We start from the raw sequence: 10,043 nt of genomic DNA on the forward strand, positions 1-10,043 counted from the left end.
GCACCCACTACCGAGTTCGAAACTTCCTCTGGAAGCAACGTCAGCACAAGAACTGTTCGTCGGGAGCTCCTTTGCCGAGCAGCCGCACAAGCCTAATATCACCATGCGCAATGCCAACTGGAGTGGTAAAACCCGCCTCCATTGGACTGGGGAGCCGTAAAAACACGTTCTCTGGAGTGATGAATCACGCTTCACCATCTGGCAGTCCGACGAACAAATCTGGGCTTGGCGGATGCCAGGAGAATGCTACCTGCCCAAATGCTTGTGCCAACTAAAGTTTGGTGGAGGAAAAATGGTCTGTGGCTGTTTTTCCTGGTTTGGGCTAGGCCCCTTAGATCCGGTGAAGGGAAATCTTAACGCTACAGCATACGACATTCTAGATGATTCTGTGCTTCCAACTTTGTGGCAACAGTTTGGGGAAGGCCCGTTCCTGTTTTAGCATGACAATGCCCCCGTGCACAAAGCTAGGTCCATACAGAAATTGTTCGAACCCTGACCTCAATGCCATCAAACACTTTAGGGATTAATTGGAAAGCTGACTGCGGCTCAGGCCTAAGTGCCCGACCTCACTAATGCTCTTGTGGCTAAATGGAACTGCAGCGAAGTCCCTGCAGCAATGTTCCAACATCTAGTGGAAATCCCAAAAGAGTGGAGGCTGTTATAGCAGCAAAGGGGGGACCAGCTTCATATTAATGCCCATGATTTTGGAATGAGATCTTCAACGAGCAGGTGTCCACATACTTTTGGTCATGTCGTGTAGGTTAAGCACGTAGCATAATGAGTAGGATTCTGAGTTTTCACATGCAAAAGTGATTGCTTTTTCTGCCTTCCCAATTTCAAACTAGTTTGAAAAATCACTACACACAGGTTGCGACCCGCAAGGTTCTCAATTCAACTCCTGGTTGCGAACTTTGTTTTCCAACCTTCCTAACATCTAATCTATTCACATCTTAATTGACTGAGCAGCTTTTAATAATGTGCAACATCGACATTGGTGCCCTCCCCTTTGTTGGCACTGCACTAGTCCCTATCCCAGTGCCTAAAATGTCACATGTTTGAATGTTGCTGGTGCCCTTTTATCAAAATAAAGGTAACCTTCAATCTTACACTGTCGACAGGACGCCTTCTAAAGGCAATTACTTCAACTTTCGTAGAGATCGCATTCACCATATATGCTAGACAATTTCAACTCTGCTCATAACATTATTTGAACAGCATGTTACACCAGCCTTAGTGTGGGTCGTGACGTGTCAGCGTACATTTATAATTGTTTCATTAATTACTGGAAATTATTTGGCCAAGTGCATCTGCGCGCTCTGTTCGGTGCGCTTTCTGCTTAAGCAGCGGTCTCTGCTCAGTTTGGCAGCTGCGCGAGTGTGAGAGGGAGATGCCCGTGTGCTTCACGGTTTACTGGATCTTTTTTTCTGCAGTTTTCTTGAGGATCACTCCGCGACACACACGATGCAGCGCTGTCGTTCAGGCAGTGTTGCCAATTTAGCGGTGGGACCCATCCCGTCCCAAAGCACTCACAGGCGGCCCAGTCCTCGGGCAGCAGTTGCTGCAGTCAGAGCAGGAGATGTTCACCCCTCCGTGTCCAGACTGCAAATGAATCGCGCATGCGGGAAGCCGCCGCTGGCTGATCCCGCGCTGGCTTACATTCATGGCGGGATGTAAATGTAAAAAACGAAACATTAAAATAAAAAATGAAGTAACTTCGCCAGTGACTCTTTTGGGTCACTTTTGCCGGTCCCAAGCACTGATAAAGGAGGAGGGTTGGAATTGTGACATAAAAGAATCAATAGAAGAAAGTTAATTTGTAGTTCTAAACATATTTATGGTGTTTTTTACTCACTTTTTGTCTCCCACGAAGTTATTCCTCTCCTACAGCGTCCATCACAATTACATGCACATGGCCAATTATGCAAATTATGCGATGTCATTTAGTGACTTTTATGACAGCCAATAGCTACTTTTCCTTAGAGGAGTTGGCAACACTGCGTTCAGGCAGAAGATGTTGCAGCGCTGTCAGCCACTGACTTGTCATTCCCGCTCGCAGTCGCTCACCGCTGTCATCAAATGGACTCATGCTAGCTGCAAGTTCTGACTGAGCACAATTGTCATGAAAGGCATATACAGCGATGCGTTTCTCGTTCATACAAGCTTAAAATAATGAGCGCCCACAATGTGCTTAGTAATGAGTCTCGCATAACGAACAAATTTAAAAAAACGACAAGTCCTGACCAAACATCCACAGCATGATGGTAAACCCAGGAAGTTATTTCAGAACAGTTCTCTGTATATATCAATGATGTCGCTCTTGCTGCTGGTGATTCTCTGATCCACCTCTACGCAGACCACACCATTCTGTATACATCTGGCCCTTCTTTGGACAATGTGTTAAATAAATAACAAACCAAACCTCCAACTGCTCTTAAATGCTAGTAAAACTAAATGCATGCTCTTCATCCGATTGCTGCCCGCCCGACTAGCATCACTACTCTGGACGGTTCTGACTTAGAATATGTGGTGTCTACAAATACCTAGGTGTCTGGTTAGACTGTAAACTCTCCTTCCAGATTCACATTAAGCATCTCCAATCCAAAATTAAATCTAGAATCGGCTTCCTATTTCGCAACAAAGCCTCCTTCACACCCTTGTAAAATGGACTATCCTACCGAAATGGACTATCCTACCGACCCTTGACTTCGGCAATGTCATTTACAAAACAACACTACTCAGCAAATTGAATGTAGTCTATCACAGTGCCATCCGTTTTGGCACCAAAGCCCCAAATACTACCCACCACTGCGACATATATGCTCTCGTTGGCAGGCCCTCGCTACATATTTGTCGCCAGACCCACTGGCTCCAGGTCATCTATGTATTTGCTAGGTGAAGCCCCGCATTATCTCAGCTCACTGGTCACCATAGCAACACCCACCCATAGCACGCGCTCCAGCAGGTATATTTCCCTGGTCATCCCCAAAGCCAACACCTCCTTTGGCCGCCTTCCAGTTCTCTGCTGACAATGACTGGAATGAATTGCAAAAATCACTGAAGCTGGAGACTGATATCGGCCTCACTAACTTTAAGCATCAGCTGTCAGAGCAGCTTACCGATCACTGCACCTGTACACAGCCCATCTGTAAATAGCCCACCCAACTACCTCATTCCCATATTGTATTTTATTTTTTTGTTGCTCTTTTGCACCCCAGTATCTCTACTTGCACATCATCATCTGCACATCTATCACTCCAGTGTTAATGCAGTGTAACTCCAGTGTTTTTGCTTTATCTTGGCCAGGTCGCAGTTGTAAATGAGAAATTGTTCTCAACTGACCTACTTGGTGAAATACTTATTTAAAAAGAACCGGGCACAATGCTTCAGGAAACAGTGCCTCAACAGTGGAAAGGTCAGCTAGCAAGGCATTGTCATTTTATAACAGGTGATGATAAGCAGAAATGAGGGAGTACTAACTAACTCTCATAGTGGTAGATGTTAGTTTCTCTTTAATAATCCTCTGTCCTTGTACAGTCATGGCCAAAAGTTTTGACAATGACACATATATTAATTTTCACTAAGTCTGCTGCCTCAGTGTCTTTAGATATTTTTGTCAGATGTTACTATGGAGTACTGAAGTTTAATTACAAGCATTTCACAATTGTCAAAGGCTTTTATTGACAATTACATGAAGTTGATGCAAAGAGTCAATATTTGCAGTGTTGACCCTTCTTTTTCAAGACCTCTGCAATCCGCCCTGGCATGCTGTCAATTAACTTCTGGGCCACATCCTGACTGATGGCAGCCCGTTCTTGCATAATCAATGCTTGGAGTTTGTCAGAATTTGTGGGGTTTTGTTTGTCCACCCACCTCTTAAGGATTGACCACAAGTTCTCAATGGGGTTATGGTCTGGAGTTTCCTGGCCATGGACCCAAAATATCGATGTTTTGTTCCCCGAGCCACTTAGTTATCACTTTTGCCTTATGGCAAGGTGCTCCATCATGCTGGGAAAGGCATTGTTCATCACCAAACTGTTCCTGGATGGTTGGGAAAAGTTGCTCTCGGAGGATGTGTTGGTACCATTCTTTTTTCATGGCTGTGTTCTTGAACAATATTGTGAGTGAGCCCACTCCCTTGACTGAGAAGCAACCCCACACATGAATGGTCTCAGGATGCTTTACTGTTGGCATGACACAGGACTGATGGTAGCGCTCACCTTGTCTTCTCCGGATGATAAGCTTTTTTTCCGGATGCCCCAGACAATCGGAAAGGGGATTCATCAGAGAAAATGACTTCACCCCTGTCCTCAGCAGTCCAATCCCTGTACCCTCTTGCAGAATATCAGTCTGTCCCTGATGTTTTTCCTGGAGAGAAGTGGCTTCTTTGCTGCCCTGGTCACCAGGCCATCCTACAAAAGTCTTCGCCTCACTGTGCGTGCAGATGCACTCACACCTGCCTGCTGCCATTCCTGAGCAAGCTCTGTACTGTTGGTGCCCCGATCCCGCAGCTGAATCAACTTTAGGAGACGGTCCTGGCGCTTGCTGGACTTTCTTGGGCGCCCTGAAGCCTTCTTCACAACAATTGAACTGATCTCCTTGAAGTTCTTGATGATCCGATAAATGGTTGATTTAGGTGCAATCTTACTGGCAGCAATATCTGTGAMGCCCTTTTTGTGCAAAGCAATGATGACGGTATGTGTTTCCTTGCAGGTAACCATGGTTGACAGAGGAAGAACAATGATTCCAAGCACCACCCTCCTTTTTGAAGCTTTGTCTGTTATTCGAACTCAATCAGCATGACAGAGTGATCTCCAGCCTTGTCCTCGTCAACACTCACACCTGTGTTAACGAGAGAATCACTGACATGTCAGCTGGTCCTTTTGTGGCAGGGCTGAAATGCAGTGGAAATGTTTTTTTTGAGATTCAGTTCATTTGCATGGCAAAGAGGGACTTTGCAATTAATTGCAATTCATCGGATCACTCTTCATAACATTCTGAAATATATGCAAATTGCCATCATACAAACTGAGGCAGCAGACTTTGTAAAAATTTATATTTCTGTCATTCTCAACTTTTGGCCACGACTGTACACAGCTAATGGCTAACATTCGCCAAAGCAAGCTAGCTACTCATAGTGCAACCCTAAGTAACCGTACAGATGATGATGGGAAAATTATGAGGCCTACTGTACATCTTACTGTAGAAATTATTGTTGAAAACTAATCTAGGTTGGAACTGTTGCTGTTAAAATACAATAATTGTTATTATTAACTGGAATAAACTGAAACAAGATGCTTTTTGAGGCAAACACACTCACACAGTTCCGGGTTGCTCATCTACAACAGGAAGCGGTCGCCTGACTGAGAAAGCAGTAGATGTTCTGGTCCAGTTTGGCACCACATACCTATGCGAGTCAGGGTTCTTAACTCTGAAAAAAACAAGTACAGAAACAGTTAAGGCTGAGCATGACCTCAGTGTTGCACTGTCAAAAACAGAGTCCAGAATACACATCTGTGGATTAGATGGAGGGGTTGAGGTCAGGAGGTGAGGACATGTCATCCTGAAAGGAGTAATAAGGGTTTGGGATCTTGTTACTCTTTTCCTGTTAAACCAGAAGAAGGATTGGAGAGAAGGACTGTCTTAAGTGGGATATAAATATCTGGATGGGACAAATGTTGGGTGGTCTGATTACCACTGTACAGAACCTTTGGGAAGAATTCAACTTGGTTAAAGCTTCTATAGTGTCCGTGGGTTATTTACTCTGGAAAATAAGAACCTAACATCACACAGATATAGACGAGAAAAGGACTGTGGGTGTTTTCTGGTCTCTATCTGTGTGATGTGATCAATCAGTTTATTCCAATTCAGAATGAAAATAATTTATTGTATTTTAACAGCAACAGTTCCAACCTTTCTTTCAACAATAATTTCTACAGTAAGATGTACAGTAGGCCTGATCATTTCTTATCTGTACTGTTACTTAGTGCAAACCTATCAAAAAGCCTGTGTATTCTGTTATTCATCTGTGTGATCAATCTGTTTATTCCAGTTCAGAATGAAAATGATTTGTTGTATTTTAACAGCAACAGTTCAAACCTAGACAGATGTAAGTGTTTTAATGGGGGAAAATAAACATGAAATAGATATTTATATGTATATTTAATTTCACAAAAGAAAAAAATGAAAAATTTCACAAAAGAAAATAATTAAACTCACCAGATCTTTTTCAATCTGTGGATGTCGATTTAACTTGTTTGACTGCAATGATTATGGCACAAGGGTGTATGGTATATTGCCAATATATGACGGCTAAGGGCTGTCCGTAAGCATGATGCAACGCGAGTGCCTGGATACAGCCGCTAGCCGTGGTATATTAGCCATATACCACAAACTCCCGGGGTGCCTTATTGCTATTATAAACTGGTTACCAATGTAATTAGAACAGTAAAAAGAAAAAGTGTTTATACCCGTGTTATATGGTCTGATATACCACCCGGTTTCTAGTTAAGTGATAATGCCCTCGAAACCGGTGTTACGATATATTGGTGTTAGGCCTGAGACTTTGTCACTCTTATACAATGGGTTACCAACATATTCAAATAATAATTGACATTTTCATTAAACGTTATTTTGAATAATTTAGTCATACTATTTCATCCTTCCACAAGATATTGAACGACTGTGTCGGGACATTCTTTTTGTTCTGTATCTATGGACGCGACCCAGTTCTGCATCCCAGTCGTTCGTTCTAAATGTACCATTACCATACTGGCTGGCAATGTTCTTATCCCTTGCTTGCTAGCTATCCAACTACGGCTAACTTAGTCACAACAAAAGTTGCAGCCAGAATAACAGTAAAGTAGCTGGATTTAAATTTGTTTAAGCTGTTTTCTAGTGACATTTATTTATATACATCCATAACAATGAGCTAATGAGCTGCGATTTCGCCTGGGATAGAAAATGTGCTCACTCGTCAGGACACTATTGTTCAGAGGAGCTAGCCAACAACACAGCTATTGTAACAATCACTTCAAACTGAAGCTGGAGAGACTGCAAATTAGCTGTGTTTCGTTTGACCTCTTTTCAATTTACATATTTTTTTTGTAAATATCCATAAAAACGATGCCAGATGATTAAATGATTTAGACACTGTTTTTTTTGCCAGTCTCGTCACGACTCCCAACACGTTCATTACTATGGGACAGAGGGAGATCGAATTTGAATATTGAAATAATGTTGCAAATGTCAGAGACAGACAGCAAAGTTTATACAAATCTCATCTGTTAAACTAAATGTTAGTCGAAAAGAAATGTGAGATCATGTCTTGATGCTTTTTATAATGGAGATCAAGTTTATAAATTGCCTGGCTGGGCTGATGAGACAGTGGATTGCGCAGTCAGATGGAACAGAGTAAATAGGCATTTTAACATCATAGATTTAGCCGGTGGAACAGACACCGGATGGATGCTGTTTTAACCAATCCATTCAAGTTTAGACCCTACCCGCTGTATAAGAAAACAAACATGCTAGAAGTGATGCGCATCAAGAAATAACTGCCAAAGCCCTAGAAAACAAAGAAATGTCAATTCAAGAAAGGTGAAACGCTGCAGAATGCTGTGGTAGCCATGATGGTTAAGTGTGCCTCTAAATATATCACTGACAGTGTCACCAGTAAAATCACCCTGACACCATCACACCACCTCCTCCATGCTTCACGGTGGGAACCACACATGCGGAGATCATCCGTTTACCTACGCTACGTCTCACAAAAACACGGCGGTTGGAACCAAAAATCTCATTTGAACTCATCAGTCCAAAGGATAGATTGCCACCGGTCTAATATCCATTGCTTGTGTTTCTTGGCCCAAGCAAGTCTCTTATTCTTATTGGTGTCCTTCAGTAGTGGTTTCTTTGCAGCAATTTGACCATGAAGCCCTGATTCACGTAGTCTCCTCTGAACATTTGTAGAGATGTGTCTGTTACTTGAACTCTGTGAAGCATTTATTTGGACTGCAATCTGAGGTTCAGTTTACACGAATGAACTTATCCTCTGCAGCAGAGGTAACTCTGGGTCTTCCTTTCCTGTGGCGGTCCTCATGAGAGCCAGTTTCATCGTAGAGCTTGATGTTTTTTGTGACTGCACTTGAAGAAACTTTCAAAGTTCTTGATATTTTCTGGATTGACTGACCTTAGTTTTAAAGTAATGATGAACTGTCTTTGCCATATAGGGCCATCTTCTATATACCACCCCTAACTTGGTATAACGCATACAGGAAAGAAATTCCACCCATTTCACTTTTAACGAAGCACACCTGTTCATTTTAATGCATTCCAGGTGACTAACTCATGAAGCTGGTTGAGATAATGCCAAGAGTGTGCAAATCTGTCAAGGCAAAGGGTGGCTTACTTTGAAGAATCTCAATATTTTGATAACACATATGGAATCATGTAATTTGATAGTTGATGTCTTCACTATTCTACAATGTAGAAGTGGGAAAAAACGTTGAATGAGCAGGTGTCAACTTTTGACTGGTACTGTATAAATGTATATAAAAAATGTACCCCCTTTTTTGATCTTGTCTCATCGCTTCAACTCCCCAACGGACTCGGGAGTCGAAGGTCGGGTAATGCGTTCTCCGAAACATGACCCCGCCAAATCGCGCTTCTTAACACTCGCCCGCTTAAGCCGGAAGCCAGCCGCACCAATGTGTCGGAGGAAACAACGTTCAACCGACGACGTCAGCCTGCAGGCGCCTTAAATCTACCAGCCACTCAGATTTTTTTACCAGCCAAAATAAATGGTTTTTCCCCCTCAATTACACCAACAAAACACCAAAAACTGATGAGCATGCTTTGTAATGTTTCTAAAACAAATGTTTTACTAGTAAGAAGTAATGTGGTATATTGTTTAATTTCATTGCATTTTTGTGACCTGAGTCTTTAAACCAAAATCTCACAGATGAGACAAATTTACACCTGCCCCTTTAAGGGCTGAGGTTACCGTGGTTACGTGACTAGAGTCATATTTGTGCCTGTGAGATTGAGTCTGACTACTAGCTGCATTGTCTTCCCTTCCCTAGCAGTTGAAACGCAACAAAAAAAGCTAACATTTCCCCCCCCTTATCTGATAGTAGGGTGGTAGATGTCCAGTTTCCCTTATAGCTCAGCTCAGGCACTGACATGAGAGGTCCAACTCCGTGGAAAATCCGTCTCCCTCCAGCAGGTGGTGTTTTTTCATTGTTTTGCCCACCATGCAAGGAGTTTTTGTATGGAGGTCAATGAGTGTCGAATTTGGTCAACCAAAAATGTATGGCTTATTTGATCAATTAGAAGTTTCGCAATGCTTAAGTTGTTACGAGTGTATTGACATAAGTAGGACACGTGAAATCCTGGCAACTTTGAGAAAGAACACTTTATATTGGAGTTCTCTCAAGATGGTTATGCATAATCATGACATGTATTCATAGCATCGCTCTCCATTGAATACAGGTGCTTGACTTCAGCAACCCTCATCGAATATTCAAAAACGGATTACAATAATGAGATGTATCCACCAATCCAAAGAAAGGATAGGAGGGAGCTTGACAGCCCGCCGTGCGGCTTTGTGGACAACGACTCCCATTGTTAGGGCGAATAGCACCGAATCGTGTCAAACCAAAACGTATCATTCCTGTATTGTATCTAGCTACGTATCAAATCATCTTGAAAGAGAAAGATGCACATCCCTAGTGTGTGTCTCAAGTCAGTGATGATGGGCTGCAGACTAACGCCGTTATAGCGAGACGTCTCCAGAGTGCATTGGGCTGCTGCGGGGTTCACGTCGGTACAGCTGGGGAGGACATAAGTCAAACACACATCACTTAAAACACACATACACAAGACCACAAGTCACAAGACCTCTAGACAAAATGATTGTTACAAAATGTCCTAAACACAGATATAGGCATGTTACTAAAGCACATCCTAACAAACAAATACAGACAGGCAGTCTCTCACACACCCTCCTACTCACAGGTATAGAGCTGTAGGTCCCATCACGGATG

The sequence above is a fragment of the Salvelinus sp. IW2-2015 genome, linkage group LG27 (assembly GCF_002910315.2).
Source record: "Salvelinus sp. IW2-2015 linkage group LG27, ASM291031v2, whole genome shotgun sequence".
Classification (NCBI taxonomy): Eukaryota; Metazoa; Chordata; class Actinopteri; order Salmoniformes; family Salmonidae; genus Salvelinus; species Salvelinus sp. IW2-2015.